Below are 13,921 nucleotides of genomic sequence, written 5' to 3'. Positions count from 1 at the left end.
GCAACCATCTAGGCACACTGACTTCCTTGCTGTTCCTCAAACACACCGGAGAAACACTAGACAAACATTCCTGCCTGGAGCCTCTAAATGGGCTGGCCCCTCGGTATACACCATCCCTCTTCCAGGTATGGCTGACTGGCCTCCTCTCATCATCCCCCCCATTGTTCATGTGTGAGCTCACACATCACCTTCTTACTGCAGCCTTCCTATCACCCTTTTCAACATGTCGAACCACTTGATCTCCCTACCTGCCATCCTCACTCCTGACTTTGCTTATCCTACTCCATGTTTTCTTTTTCTCGTACAACTCTTCACCTTCCAACGTGCTCTGTAATTTACTTTTTTATTATGTTTACTGTTTAATGTCTCTTTCCCAGCTTAGTCTGTGAGGCCAGAGATCTTTGTTTTGTTTGCTGATATGCCCAGTGCACCTAGAATATCACCAAGTATGAAAGTATGTACACACACAAATAGTGGTTAAATGAATGATTTTCTGATTTTCTGTAAGAAATAAAAATTCACAATTTGTCCAAAGAACTTTATTAGGTGAAAAGTTTTATTTGAAAAATTATGAGAAATTTTTAAAAATGCCAATGTTCCTTTATCCCTTAATTGGTGAATTAGGATCCATGAAAACACCATAAAATTTACATAAAAAGTTAATAAGTATCATTCAAATAACCTCTTCAGGGCAGTCTTTTTAATAAAACTGGCATTTCTGTAAAAATGGAATTTTTCTATAATGATATGCAGTATAGTAGAATTTAATGCATACTTTAGATTTAAAAATAACCATGTAACAGTGTGTTGAGTGGGACCTTTTTATCTTGTGCCAGAATTGCAGCTAAGGCCTTAAGCTGAAGACAAAATACCCTGAGTAACTAATTTTCTATATTTGGATTGCTATGAATAATCTACTAGCCACTGGGACCAGAAACCTGCCTATAGAGATTGCTCTGAGGAACCATTCCTGAAGAACTGGGATCCCCAACCCCATCCCAATATGAGAATAGGATTCAGCAGAGGAGAAGTGTAAGAGTCTGTGATGAGGAATGATTCCTTCCTTCCTTCCGCTCCCAAAGCCTTCCTTCCTTGTCCAAGGAACCATTTATAAAGAGTATGGGATGCCCTCAAGTCAGAAGGAGGGTCCTTTCATTGCCTAGTTGAACATTTGCTTAGCATTAGACTGGCTGGTCTGCCCTTTTCTGCTAAAACAGGGGCAAATGGAATTGAGAGTGATAGTACGGGGAGAGAGGGCACTGTTTAATCTGTTAATGTATGCACTCCAGAGAGTAGCTAGGCTTGGCCTATTTTTCTGTCATCCTGCTTAAGCCAGGAGGTAAAGGGACCTCTGCAGAGGTAGAGGGTACATGGTCACTCTATCATATTGGGATGGGGTTGGGGATCCCAATTCTTCAGGAATGGTTCCTCAGAGCAATCTTTATAGGCAGGTTTCTGGTCCCAGTGGCTAGTAGATTATTCATAGCAATCCAAATATAGAAAATTAGTTACTCAGGGTATTTTGTCTTCAGCTTAAGGCCTTAGGTGCAATTCTGGAACAATGTCCAGAGAGCGGTTTCCCTGCACGATCTTCTGAAGAGCCCATACAGTCACCCCATGAGGGAGCTGGCAGCTGTGTGCTTGCCACATGCAGGGACACTGACAGCCAGTCAGTATCAGCCAGAGAAGGAACAGCAAAATGGCAGAGAGGGTACTGTGACTCTACCCAGTTAAGCAAGGGGATAACTGTCCTTCCTGCTTCCAATTCTCAAGCCATGGGCTCCTGGAAGAAGTATTGAGGGACAGCAGGTTCCTCTGAGCAAGACCATGCTTCATTTCTCCATTCCAAGCTGCAGAGAGTATGGGTTGAACCACAGGGAGAAAAGAGCTTCAAATTGATTTTGAGTCTGAAGGCTTCAAAATTAACAGTAATAATGATAAGATTGAGTTCTAATTGTCTGAAGGATAGAATTCTAATAACTGAAAGTGCCTAAAAAGTTATAGTGTGGTACTGAGTTGTTGTTTAAGGATCCTTAATATATTAGTTAGGTATTGCTGCATAATAAACCATTATAAAACTTAGTGGGTTTTTTTTTTTTAAGATTTTATTTATTTATTTGACAGAGAGAGACACAGCGAGAGAGGGAACACAAGCAGTGGGGAGTGGGAGAGGGAGAAGCAGGGAGCCCGATGTGGGACTCGATCCTAGGACCCTGGGACCATGGCCTAAGCCGAAGGCAGATGCTTAACGACTGAGCCACCCAGGCGCCCAAAAACTTAGTGGTTTAAAACAACCATTTGTTATTTCTGAGAAGCTTATAAATTAGCTAGACCATTCTTCTGATCTGTGACAGGCTTAGCTGGTATCTGCAGGGCTTGTGTATGTGTCTACAGTCAGCTCAGGGTTAGCTGGGAGCTGGCTTGTCTAAGACGGCCACATTTGGGATGATTTGACTTGGTTCTATGTTCCAGGAGGCTAGCCTGAGCTTGTTCTTATGGTGGTGGTTGGGGTCCAAAAACAGAAAGTAGAAACACTCAAGCACTCTTTAAAACTTCTATTTAAACTTTTCTTGGAGGGGCGCCTGGGTGGCTCAGTCGTTAAGCGTCTGCCTTTGGCTCAGGTCATGATCCCAGGGTCCTGGGATCGAGCCCCGCATCGGGCTCCCTGCTCAGCGGGAAGCCTGCTTCTCCCTCTCCCACTCCCCCTGCTTGTGTTCCCTCTCTCGCTGTCTCTCTCTCTGTCAAATAAATAAAATCTTTAAAAAAAAAAAAAAACTGTACATTTAAAAAAAAAAAAAAAAAAAACTTTTCTTGGAGGCCAAACTCAGAGTCATTGTGGGAAGGCAGTGCCAAAGGGCAAGGATATAGTGAGGCGTGAAAAAGTGGGGTCATTAATGCAGTCAATCTGCCACACTTAACAAGTGGGAAAGGAGATTCCACACAAGAGAGTTAAGAGCAGCTATTGGGGGAAAAATTTCGTATTTGTACTCTGAGGAGTAGAGACCCTTTAATCACAGATTACAATTGATTTGGACTACTCTCCTAAGATAAAGTCTGTTTCTTCTCTATGTTCTTTCTGATGTATAAGTTTAACAGAAATCATTTTTTAATGATTGTGGTTTTTTAGTTTGAGGGTCACCCTGAATTTCATCTATCAGGAGAAAGCTATATACATAAAATAGATGGAATTTGGAGATGAATGCCAGAAGATATAGCAAGGAAAGTTGCAAATGGTTGCCTCTAGGTAGACTGACCAGAATGTGGGGAAGGGTAAGAAAGGGCTGCTGATTTTTGTTATATATATATATGCATTTTAGTGCCATTTGACTTTTAAAACTATGTGTTATATTATTTTGATTAAAATGAGTCATAATTTTTTTTAAAAAGGAAAGTCCATTTTCAAAGCATCATCACTGTGCTATTACTTACATATGCCTAATTTCATTTAATCCCCACAATATCCCTATGAATTAGCTATTATTCTTTCAACTTCAGATGAGATGTGTAGGCTTAGAGAAGTTAAGAGACTTGTCCAGCCAGTGTTACATAGTCTTTATGTAAGAGGCAGGGTCAGGATTGGAACCAAGGTGCGTCTGCTTCCAAAGACTACCATCCTAACCCCTAACCTGTAGTTTAATATGTAATTTACTCACTTAGTTTGAAGCTGAAGTTTATTCTCCTCCATACCAGAGATTCACACTATTATGTAACCCCCACAGTGGAACTAGGATATATGTATTTTTTTTTTTACTAACAAACTTTAGTTGCTTCTTACCAACATTTAGGCTTGAAATGGAAAAATAGTGATTGAATAAATTATTCCAGGGGAATATGATGAATATCCAGCATGTTTCAATTTGCTCTGAGGAAAAAAGTATTTACTTTTACTTAACACTTTGATACATTAGATGCTTAGATTCCAGATATTAGATTATAATAGCACATAAATTTAAATGTTTCTTAAAAAGTATGCTTTGTAGCATCTTGTCGTATAAGTCAAGTATTTATAATTAGGAGTTTGATTAAGAAGAACCGATCTGCTTTCATGATTTCCAAGTTATCAATATCCAGCTGTATTATCTTACTTTAGGTGTTAAATGGGATACAAACTTCATATACTAATTGCTTTTAACAGCTGCTGTAGATATTTATTGCAAAATGTCATTGAAAAGACAGATTTAATCTATTAGTTTAGTACACATGGTGATTTAAAGATTAGAGTATGTTAAATAAACTGTGTCAGAAATTATAAATAAACTAAAATGAGTAAAATTATCCTAAAATTGCTAGACAAGTCTTCACATTTAATGTTACATTAATGAGTTTTGTACAGAGACTGTTTAGAATAAAATCCTTTTTCATCAGATGTTGCACATATGCCTTCACTGTTTGTTTTTCTTCAAAGTAAAACTTAATGAAACAGCTAATAAAACCCAATTTTACTCCTGATCCTGGAAAGAAACAAGCTCTTGAAGTGCACCCACTGTTTGTTCTTTTGTACTGGTTTTTGCTACTTTTCAGCATGTAAATTTTCCAGTAATGGAAAACAGTCAAAGCCATAAACCTTTTCTTCCAAGTCTTATAAACCCAGTATTTATTTCTTATTTGTAAAGTGATTGCACAATGGAAACACGCTTTGCACACATACGGAGAAGTTTGGTCTCAGATCTTCATGTTCACCTCCTGCTGGCTTCAGGAGGGCGTAGTGCGTGTGCATTTAAATGGATCTTTATTATGTAAATAATGAAGAACCAGAATAGGGGATTTAACTACCCCCCCCCCAAAATGAGAGGTTTCAGAGTGAAAGGCATATATGAGACTCCTATACCCTGTTACTCTCATAAATGTATTAGATTGGTGAATAGCTTATGAAAAAGGATCGGCTTCCATGAATTAGAAATATATAGATGGCAGATGTGTATGTACCCCAAGTGGTTTTTCACTAACCATAGCATATGCCATTTGTGTCTTCCTGGTTCTTTTATGGAGAGGATTGTTTTTGACTCTGGTGACAGGGTAGAGGTGGATATTTGGGTTGAGATGAAAGGCAGTGTTACTCAGAAATGTGGTCCTGGATTGGTACCAGTGCAAGGAGATAAATGCAGAAATTGAAATGAGTGCTTAGAAACTTGTAAATAATTTGACAGTAATATTATGTCTGTCAAATATAATTTGAAAATTGATACTGATAATGGGGGAGGCCATGCGTATGGGGGAGGCCATTGCCTATGTGGGAGCAGAGATATATGGGAGGAACTCTGTACCTGTGAACTTAAAACTGCTCTATTCTAAAGAAGAATAACATTCTTCTTCTTTTTCTTCTTCTTCTTCCTTTTTTTTTCTTAAATTGAGACTTATATTTTGTATGTTTTGAATTTTTTAATTTCATTTTTTTTTTCTAGTAATTCATTTTAGTGTTTTTCACAAAAGCATGTCTATGACAGATTGGAAATAAAATTCCTGATCTTTTACCACAGATGGTTTGAAAAGCATTTGGTCTAGGATGAGATTTTCAAATGTTGATTTATGTTCCTTTGCCCCATTACATAACTTTGATATTCAAATTTGAGTAAAAAGAAAAGGCTATCATTTATAATTTCAGGACCCTAACAAAACCACTTGATGACATTGAGTGGTTAATGAGCTAAGGGTTGGATAGTAGAACCTGAAGTGGAGATAGTCTGTGTTTCCCCATTAAGGGCAGGTTCATATGCTCCAGTGACCCTTGGGTGGGAATTGGTGTTGACATTCTTGAAAGAAAATCAGAAAGCCTGACCAGGATTTGTGTCCAAATGGAGGTGGGCTATTGCCAAATTGAAATTTTTAAAAATTAGGGCAGGGTTTTAGGTGGAGGAAAGTGAACAACAGAGAAAGCTGAGCTATGTGCTTTGTAGCACTTTTGAAGGGTTAGGAACTTTGATAATCTGTGGCCTTGACAACAGAGTGGTGGTAGAAATGGGAGTGCATCAGTGGCAAACTTCGTTTACTTTTCAGTTTTACCCAGCATATTTTAATGCTACTGAAAATCATGGTAAGGGATGCTTCTTTGATACGTATGTTATTCATTGCTGATACCTGGACAATCAGAATATAAAGCTGAAATTTATGTGTTATATAACCTTGAGTCATAAGAATGTTCATAAGTCATAGAAATAGAAGTTTAGCTTTAGAAGGTCACATAATTCACCTTGTTCCAGATACTGCTTCTAGTAAGGCAGCTTATGATGAATTAGCTTTTTTTTGTAGCCAATCTAGGTATGAGTTCATGCCAATGGTGCTGGAGGGAAGGTAACCTGGGATAGCATTCAGGAAGTAGGGATCCGAAGCCTTGGTTGATCTAAGGATGAGATTTACCCAGAGGATTGTCCAGGAATAAATATGCCGACCTTGGGAGAGAGACAAGAGGCTAATCAGGGAGAAAGTTGGAAGTTGAATACTTGAATAGGCTATAAGTGGGCTCAAGATACTAATGGTCATAATTCATTAACAATGTCTTGTATAACCATTCAGAAATTTATAGTAGTTGAAATGATATTTGAGCACTATTTAAATGACTCTATATGTAAACTCCCTAAATTCAGCAGTTATTTTGGTGTGGCACCTGTGGCCAGAAAGTTCTCTGTAGTAGCCATATCATATAGCACCTATGCTTGACGCTGGACCTTGAATCATCCCAGTGTGTCTGATTACGTACTTATGATATACTTCGCATCAGTAATATTTTTTTTAATTTTTATATTTGTGGTAAAAAATATAAATATAACCACTTAAATTAATTTAAAAAATTATGGTAGAAAATGCATGACATAAAATTTACCATCTTAACTCCTTTTTAAGTGGTTCATTTCAGTAAAAGTTTTAGTCGTAAGTACATTTACATTGTTATATAGCCATCACCACCATCCTTCTCCAGAACTTTTTCATCTTAGTAAGCTGAAACTCTGTATTCATGAAACAACTCCCCATCCCCCCTTCCTCCCAGCTGCAGGCAACCACCATTTTTCTTTGTGTTTCTATGATTTTGACTTCTCTAGGTACCTTATTTAAGTGGAATCATTTAGTATTTGTCTTCTTATAACTGGTTTATTTCACTTAGCATAATGTCTTCAAGATTCATCCACATTTCAGACTTTTTTCCTTTTTAAGGCTGAATAATATTCCTGTGTGTGTGTGTGTGTGTGTGTGTGTGTATGGCGTTTTATTTATCCATTCTTCTGTTGATGGATATTTGGATTGCTTTCATCTTTTAAAATTTTGTCTTTTAATACATGTAGAGTATTTGTATTTTAATTTCAGCTTAGTTTATCATTATCACCATCATCATTTTATAATTTTGTTGACTTAGAATTCATATATGATTATTTTTATTACTTTTATTGCCATTTTCTGCTACTGAGTATTGCTAAATAAAACATTGATTTTGTTATTCTTGATTTATTACTTACTTAGTTTTTGCTTTTGGTGGTAACACTTAGCCAAAGTTGCATTCTTGAAAGACTTTTGTAACTACTGTTTGTTTTTGGAAATTAAAAAATATTTATTTTTAAAAATCAAGTAATGATTGAATGTAATTTAATTAGGTTTATTCATTAAAAGGCTTTCTAGCCTTAGAAAATACATTTGTGAAAATATTTTTAATCACACATCAGTTGATATGTTATATATTTTGTGACTATGTCAAAGTTTTAGTTTTTGGAATAAACAAAAATCAATGATGAATTATTTGAACTTTTATGAAATTTGTTTTAAAAACATTTTATTTTTTTAAAGATTTTATTTATTTGACACAGAGAGAGAGAGAGAGCAAGAAGGCAGAGCGGCAGGCAGAGGGAGAGGGAGAAGCAGGCTCCCTGCTGAGCAGGGATCCCGATGTGGGGCTCGATCCCAGGACCCTGGGATCATGACCTGAGCCAAAGGCAGATGCTTAACTGACTGAGCCACCCAGATGCCCCTGGTTTAAAAACATTTTAATGAACACAGAAGATTCCCTATTTCCCTATTCCTGTAAATAGATTTTATGTAGTTGTAAAAGTCTATAAGCCCCATTAGGTCTTTATATTTGAAAAAGATTTAAATTTTACAGGTACTGTACTTCTCAATCTTAATGGATAACTCTTCATTAAAGCTGGAAAGCCATCAAGTCACTAGTTAGGTAATGAAATGAGAATCATCCCAAACTTGAAGTTGTGTGCTCAGTAACTTTTTCCCCCTCAGCCTAAATGTGTTACTGGCAGGAAAAATTATTGTGAAGACAAGGTACAAAGCAAACGGTGCTGGCACCTCACCACAAAAACTCATCCTGTGCGGGAAAAGACTGGAACATTCTTAAGTTTTGTAAAATCAATACAAAAAACCAAAACTCTTTTTGAGATTGGTTCCAACAATGAGCTTTTTCTTTTCTTTTTTTTTTTAATTTTATTTTATTATGTTATGTTAGTCACCATACAGTACATCATTAGTTTTTGATGTAGTGATCCACGATTCATTGTTTTCGTATAACACCCAGTGCTCCATGCAGTAAGTGTCCTCTTTAATACCCATCACCGGGCTATCCCATCCCCTCACCCCCCTGCCCTCTAAAGCCCTCAGTTTGTTTCTCAGAGTCCATAGTCTCTCATGGTTCACCTCTCACTCCGATTTCCCCCCCTTTGTTTCTCCCTTCCTTCTCCTAATGTCCTCCATGCTATTCCTTATGTTCCACAAATAAGTGAAACCATATGATCATTGACTTTGTCTGCTTGACTTATTTCACTTAGCATAATCTCCTCCAGTCCCATCCATGTTGATGTAAAAGTTGGGTATTCATCCTTTCTGATGGCTGAGTGATATTCCATTGTATCTATGAACCACATCTTCTTTATCCATTCATCTGTTGAAGGGCATCTCGGCTCTTTCCACAGTTTGGCTATTGAGGACATTGCTGCTATGAACATTGGGGTGCATATGGCCCTTCTTTTCACTACATCTGTGTCTTTGGGGTAAATACCCAGGAGTGCAATTGCTGGGTCATAGGGTAGCTCTATTTTTTATTTTCTGAGGCATCTCCACACTGTTTTCCAAAGTGGCTGTACCAACTTGCATTCCCACCAACAGTGTAAGAGGGTTCCTCTTTCTCCACAACCTCTCCAACATTTGTTCTTTCTTGCTTTGTCAATTTTTGCCATTCTAACTGGTATAAGGTGGTATCTCAGTGTGGTTTTGATTTGAATTTCCCTGATGGCTAACGATGATGAACATTTTTTCATGTGTCTGTTAGCCATTTGTATGTCTTCTTCGGAGAAGTGTCTGTTCATGTCTTCTGCCCATTTTTTGACTTGATTATTTGTTTTTTGGGTGTTGAGTTTGAGAAGTTCTTTATAGATCTTGGATACCAGCCCTTTATCTGTAGTGTCATTTGCAAATATCTTCTCCCATTCTGTGGGTTGCCTCTTTGTTTTGTTGACGGTTTCCTTTGCTGTGCTTACCAACAATGAACTTTTTCAGTTTATTTAGATTAAGCTAAATAAACCAGTTACAAGGTCACACCATTAAAAGCTAAAGCTGAGCTGCGTCACACAAGGATAGAAGCCCTCATTTTACCAGCCAGTCTAGACATTGAGGCCAATAAAGCAAAAGAGATGGGAAAGTGGTACTCTCAAATAATACTTATAAATACATTGATGATATGTCAGATAACATAAAGAAAACATTAATCCAGATTATTATTAAATCAGACACATGTTAGAAACTGCCAAATTCCAGCACAGTTAGAATTCCTAAAGAGAAATGCTGGGAAGAATATCAGTTCTTTGTAAAGCAATACCAAAAGAAATTACTGGGGATGAAATATTGAAGGTGGTGAATTCATACTTTGAAACAAATAAGGTATTATGGAAACATGCTTGGGTTTGTATACTGCTGGAGTGAGTGCAGAGACAGGAGGATGGAGTCGTGAAAACACAGAGATTCAAATAATATGGTATTTGATTCTCAGAGAAACTCTCTTGTGTAAAAGTTTGCCTGTACATGAATTTCACATATTCTGATGTATCTAAATGGAGAATATGTATAGCTAAAGCTGCTTTATTCACATTTGTTATTAGCTTCATGTGAAGAAATGGGATTGGAATATAGCTTTCCACTGTTTCATACTGAGGGGCGGTCTGTGTCCAAAGAGGAGTTCTGTTAAAGTTGATGAACTAGAAGGAGAATTCAGACTTTTTCTGTAAACAGTTCTTGCTTTGAAGATTTGTTAAAAGGTAGTTACTGCCTTGAAAAAAATACATTTGTTAGGTGAGTGAATAAACCTAATAGAAAATTGCCAGGATCTCATGACAATGTATTTGCGTGTACTGATAACATTTATGGATTCAGTGCAAAAATTTAGCCTTGGAAATGTATGCTTAAAGAAGATTGATTTGTGGCATTTAGTTTGTTGCATGGTTTGAAAAGTAAAGACTGATCATTAGGACAAGTAGAGCAACATCTTGTATGCTTAAGGAAGAACTGCATCATAGATTTAGGTGTATGATTTCAGTTGTATTCACTATTTATACTATTGTAAGAAATTTTCACATTACATTTGTTGATGAAAGTAAAGGAAGATCTGTTTGATTTGCTAAGTGATGGCAGTTTTGAGTACAATTTAGATTTGAATTATCCAAATTCTGGTTAGTAATGAGAAATAAGTTTCTATCACTTGTCTCTGTAGAGAGAGAAAGTAGAGTAGCTTGGGGTTGGGGGTAGGAATGGGGATCGACTAATAATTTTATAATATAAAGAAAATGTATTTAAGATTTTTTTTCACTGAGTTTCATATAGACACCACCAAATTCCCTCAAGTTTACTCCATTATACTGTTTAAATATGAATTTTCATGTGTGTCATGATGTGAAAAGGTTAGGAAGCACTGGAGTGAATCCTATGACAGTCTGGAAATCCAAGGCAAGAATGTTAACTGTGACAGGTCTCAAATTCAATAAGAGATTTCAGAGAATGGAGTAAAAAGCAAGGACTGGGAGAGGGTAAAATTTCAGGAAATATATTTACCAACTGGGCATGTGTGTGATGGAGCAGAGCCTGCAGTATCTTATGTCTTACTGAGGTGGCGGATATGGGCCAGCAGTAGTGGGATGGGTAGGTGGCAAGATGATGATGAACCAGACTCAGCTGGACTAAGCCAAAAAGCTGTTCAGATGGCCTCTTAATCATGTAGAAGAATAAAGGCCTGGGAAGAGAAATAGGTTATCCTAGCCTTCTATAACTCACTCATGGGGATTGATCAAAATAAATTAACTTTTGAAGGAGAAACCTACTTTTTGGAAAAAAAATACTCACTAGTAATTACTTTGTGTCAGGCTCTATTTTTAGTGTTTTGTATGTATTAGTTCAGTTTAATTTTACACTGGTTGGTAATAGTACTCATTATTATTCCCATTTTATAAGTGAGGAAACTGAGGTCACTCTTATTCATGGTAGAGCTGGTATATGAATTCAGGCAGTCTGGCTGTTGAGTCTATGTACTTGACTCTATGCTATAAAGGTTCTCAGATCTGTAGTAATCCTAACTACTCATTTCCTTCTAAACTCCCACCCCTGATCTCAGTGCAGACTGTTTTCACAGCCTGGACCTTCTCCTGTGAAGGATGTGGTCTGCAGTGGGTGCTGTACTAGGGCCTCCTCCTAGGTTATGACTCAGATTGTTTTTTTAAAGATTTTATTTATTTGACAGAGACAGAGACAGCGAGAGAGGGAACACAAGCAGCGGGAGTGGGAGAGGGAGAAGCAGGCTTCCCCCCGAGCAGGGAGCCCGATGTGGGACTCGATCCCAGGACCCTGGGATCATGACCTGAGCTGAAGGCAGATGTTTAACAACTGAGCCACCCAGGCACCCTATGACTCAGATTTGATAGGCCCCACTTCAGTTCCTTATTTGGGGGAAAGTTGATGAATATAGCTGATCTTAAGATGTCATCAGAACGTTTACTTTGCAGCACCTCATCATTTATGTAGCTGTGCTTTAGCATATGGTGGCCACTAGCTACATGTGGCAATTCGAATTGAAATTTAAATTAAGTAGAATCAAATTTGATAAAAAAACTTGGTTCTCTGATTACAGTAGCCACACTTCAAGTGGCTACTGGCTACCATTTTGGACAGCACAAGAAAGTTTTCTGTCATCACAGCTGGTTTTATTGGACAGTAGCTTTGTTGCTGGTTCTCTTTAGGTCTGCTTCATCAGAAGTGAGACCTTGTTTCCTATTGGCTCCTAACTCCTCAGGTTGCCTTACTTCAGTGGTTGGCTCTACTGATTCTGTCTTTCCTCATATTGTAAAAGACAGCAATACCAGAAAATAATAGATGTTTGTGGCCATTAGCTGCTGGTTCATACAAGATTTGCTTTCTTAAAACAGTTCTACAGTACTGTTGACCTTGCTCTCCTTACCTTATTCTCCCAAGTATTACAATTACAAACTGAGTTCTAAGAAATCCGCATATGACAGCCTGTCACGCTTTGGCTCCTATTGAACTTGAAGGCATCTGTAGCTCTTGTGGCTTAAAAGTGGGCATTTCTGTTCAGCAAGAGCTCCTATGGGTGTGTAGTTGGATTTTTGCACCTACTTTTAGGATATTTTTATTCATCCTGAGTGTCATCTCATTTTTCCCTGTTGTGACTGAGGTTTTGGTTTGTTTGTTTGTTTTTAAATTAAATGTTGATTTGATCACCTGACAAACCATTATTCTTATTATTATACCCAGCTTTGATAAGCATACTTTTGTAGGTTGGCTAAAAAAAAATTGTGTCAAATTAATCTTTTATTTTCTTTTGAGAAGGTTACTAGATGGGCAGGATGCTATAGAAGTAGTGTTTGATCTCAACCAAATCATTTAGAATGTTTTCAGGGGCTGCCAGTTAGGTGAGTAAGGACTGCAGAAATCATATCAAATTTGAGAACCTGAGAATATTTAATCTGCAGAAAAATAGACTATTTTAGATATTCAGAAGACTGTTGAGTGAGCAGTGTTGATTGGAGGGAGAATTTATTGTTATCAGAGGAAGTTATCAAGGTTACTTATGAGAAATATAAAGTGCTGTTGGTATGTTCGGGGGACACACGTAAGTTCCCAAGACCTTGGGGCAACACGACATAAGCAGGGGTAACTGCAGGATATTTTCATTCTTGTGACCACAAAAGTGAAGTGAGCCAAAAAACACAGTGGGAATTAAATGAAGTAGGGTTAAGTTTTCATTAAAGGCTGTGCGGTGCATTCACCACTCCTGGTTGCCGTGGCAACCAGGCTCCCTTGCATGCTAATGACATTATAATGAGAAAAAAACACATGCAAATGCAGTAAATAGTAATTAGAGGCAGAGCCATACATGGAGTGGTGAGCTCCACCTTGGGAAGGTCTGGGGAAGAACTGCTGAAGGGTTTGTACTGAAGACAAAGAAAGAGGTAATGAAAGAAAGACTTGGAGTTACATATGAAAGGGTTGAGTCCACATAGAGCACACTTTAGCATTTGCCTCCTGCAAATACCTGTTGTTTCTCCAAGCAGAATTTAGTCGAAGTCCGAAGTCATGCAGTTGTACATCCACATTGTCATAACCGTTCTACCTGTTGGCATCACGGAGTGGAAAGAATCTTAGCTGTAATTTGCCTTGGGTGTGGAGCAAGTGTAGCAGCCTGCTGTTTGGAATGACCTTTCTGCTCACATTGGACAGGGCTGGGCCCATTCAGACAAGGTAGTGGGGCCAAAATATGTAGTCAGAAGTCATTCTTGGTGAAGAGAGAGTAGAGTATTCTATGTTACTTCAGATGAGACAAGTAGGACCAATGAGGGACTACATTTGGTTAATATAAGGTGTAACAGATTAAGAATACATGCTGTCTACATCACTAGAAGTGTGTCAGAGATGCTGGGTGACTGCCTCTCTCAAA

At 37.9% G+C, this 13,921-nt stretch overlaps 1 protein-coding gene across 18 annotated transcripts in view; it reads left to right on the top strand.

The window, feature by feature from the left end:
• ATG10 (autophagy related 10) overlaps nucleotides 1–13,921 on the top strand; it is a 404,709-nt gene that overhangs the window by 198,136 nt on the left and 192,652 nt on the right. The window lies entirely within an intron of this gene.

The sequence above is a fragment of the Halichoerus grypus genome, chromosome 2, assembly GCF_964656455.1.
Source record: "Halichoerus grypus chromosome 2, mHalGry1.hap1.1, whole genome shotgun sequence".
Taxonomy (NCBI): Eukaryota; Metazoa; Chordata; class Mammalia; order Carnivora; family Phocidae; genus Halichoerus; species Halichoerus grypus.
This window is presented reverse-complemented; position numbering and strand designations above follow the sequence as displayed.